The sequence below is a fragment of the Passer montanus genome, unplaced genomic scaffold (genome assembly GCF_014805655.1).
Source record: "Passer montanus isolate IOZ18808 unplaced genomic scaffold, ASM1480565v1 scaffold20, whole genome shotgun sequence".
Lineage (NCBI taxonomy): Eukaryota > Metazoa > Chordata > Aves > Passeriformes > Passeridae > Passer > Passer montanus.
This window is the reverse complement of record NW_024366592.1, coordinates 7,836,833-7,839,843: the sequence shown is the minus strand read 5'-3', so window position 1 is coordinate 7,839,843 and position 3,011 is coordinate 7,836,833.

Here is a 3,011-nt window from a genome sequence, read left to right as displayed (position 1 = left end):
ATTGCTGCCTTAGACTGACAGGAGGATGAGATACTTGTTGGCTTCTGTGAGGAAATGCAAGAATGACAATTGGAAGAGCAGGATGACCAGTGTAACTCCTAAGGATGTAACCCTGAAGGCTTTTGTTTTGAATCAAAAGAAAAGAATTTGGACCTTCTCAGAGGGGACTGTCAAACGTGGCTAGCCTGGGGTAGGTTCTGCCTGAGCAAGGAGGGAAAGATTTACGTCCTTTGGAAAAATATTTATGCATCTTAATAGTTCAGGTAGCCAAATCCATTACTTCTGCAGCTTCACCAAGTTTCACTGCAGCCGACCCTAGCCCTGTATGCCAGCTGACCATCACTGAGGCAAGGAAAAAGCAAGAACACCCAAAGTGATTCTGATAATCTTGCTGATAAAATTTCCTGTGTGCAGCACCTTAAACAGGCTCAGTGCTGTCGCAGGGATTGCTTGAGAGGCTGGGTACTCCTCAGCATGTGTAAGGGTGGGAGAATCTGGCTCCAAAATGGTTTCTTTTTCTCTCCTTGCTACAGGACCTGGAAAAGACAAGGATGTGTGGGCGGGCCTGGAGTCCCTCCAAAGAAAGTGTGAGGCCTTGGGCAAAACAAATCCATCAGGTCTCTCATTTCTTCCAAATATAGGTCTGTTCTGAGTAATAGCCAAACTCTAGTCTAAATTCCACATTCAGCCGTTTCAGAGGGAATACATGAAAAAGACCCTATGGCCCAGAGAGTCCGTCTATAGAAAATATTTTGATAGCTCTTCCGCTCTGGCATTATCTTCCACTTAAAAAGAAAGGAAAGGAAAACACACAGAACTGGAGCACATGATTTAATTTTCACTGTAAAAGGACTGATTGATGAAAATAATACTTCTGAAAACATTCTGTTGTGAGCTATCAAATATTTTTTGCCTATGCACCAATTGGCAGGAAGGAGACAGATAAATTATTACAATATGTAAGAAAACAAATTGCTCTGAGGAGGAATGGTATTTGTGTGTGTGTGTTTATGAGCAGGATAAGTAGAATTAAACCCATAAAAGCATGCTGAGAGATCGTCTTCCATCACAGCAGAAATATACTGGAAGCAGAAGAACTCACTTCAGCTCTGTCCCTGGCTGAATTTCTAGCAAAACAGGGTTTATGATATGCAAGTGTTCTCCTGGAGTAGAATTTTTAAACAAACTGAAATTAAAAAAGGAGATTGGGATGTTCCTGCTGCTAAGAGGAAGGGGGTCTCAGCCATTTTTGCCAAGATACTTCAAAATTTTTCAGGCATCACCACATTTTAATAAAACAGAGCAGTTGCAAAAGTTACACAGATCCTGAATATTGCTGCTCATGGGAAAATTTTTGGAAGCGCTGTAGACATGGAGCTTTAAGAACCAGCATTCTATTAACTTTCAATAAGACAGTTCCTATAGTGCCTTTCAGGTGGAAAAATAACAGTGAGATAAGGTCTGTATGGAATAACAGCCTGTGCATCGCTCTGTGGCTGTCTGTGTACGTGCTCCTATCCCACAGCGAGCAGCCCAGGCAGAGATGGTACTCATTTTCTGATAACTCCTTTTCCATCAAGAGCCAAAGCACCTCACATTTTCCTCCGAGCTCAGACCCTGTACCCTGGGTACTGGGCAGCTGGAGGGCAGCAGTGGAAGAGGCAGCTGCATGCTAAATACAATTTTGAATAAAAAAGTAAAGCTTCTAAGTGGCACAGGATAAATCTGCCTTTACATTTGTAGATAACTATCACGCAGCTTGAGCCATGAGATCCACATTTTCCCTTCTTATGCCATGCCTGTAACCTGCATCAACCCCATCTGCTTGCACTGCTGCTAAGAGGAGAGGGAACCCTTCTGGTCTGGAGCATCTTCCTTTCCTGGGCTACCCTCTATTTGTGCATTGTAGAGGAAGGAAGGGGACATAAACAGCATGAAAGTCTGGAATAGACAATAATAAGACTGATTCTGGGAAATGTGACCTGTGGAATGTAAATAAACTTCAGGCACATCTCAGGAGCTAGAGAGGGAGATGAGATAAGTTACAGAATATTTCAGATATTTTTTTCTATAGCAAGTCTATATGGCTGCTAGTGGTTGATCTTACGTTTTCTACCAGGTGTTCCATAGATTTGACCTTTTGATCATTACTACAATCATCATGACATCAACAAGAGGCAAAGATATCTAATGGTATCCAGGGGAATCTGAATTCCACGAAAAAAAAAAAAACAACGGAAGCCTATTTGCTAAGGGGCTTTTTACAACTCTTTCCTTACACAAGAATTTCCTTCCTAGAATTTAGATTTCCCATTCAAATTAAGAAACCCTGTATGTGACAGAGCCAGAGTACCTTGAACCTTTTATTTTTTTCCTTTTCTTTCAATGAAGGTACAAATATTCTGTGATCTCAAATGTGACAAGAAATTATTTTGTCGTATTTCAAGGCTACTGAATGAGTACTTAAACAGTGAGCAGAAATGCTCCCCTAACAAACTCTTGTATTTGCATATTTTTAGGGGACCGTTCATAGTTTGTGGGCAATAGGTGATGCTAATTGCTAGCAGCCTAGTTAGCTGCAAGGACTGCTAATTAGTTAGCAGCAGTTAGTTAGCTGTGGGCGGCTAGCCAGACCAAGAGGCTGTGATTGTACTATTAAGGCAGTAATTACAACGCTGTGTGGATGACAATTTACCATGTATTTTGTGACAGATAACTTGAAAAGGTGGCAAGGGAGGGAAAAAAACCTGTGTGAGTCCCCTAACACACAAGTATGCTCATATCACCTAGTAAAAATTGGAGTAAGGCTTGTTTGTGATTGAAGCATTCCAAGCAGGAGCTCATAATTTCATCTAAGTCAGCAGCCTAAATTACAGTGAAAAGATTACCTGAACTGAGCTGGTTTGTGTATTTAAGATTTCTGCCTGCGAGTACAACTTCATCACTAAGCCTTCATGTGCTAGCACCACCTACAGGTATCTCAGTGACAGGTGAGATGTACTGCTGTGGTT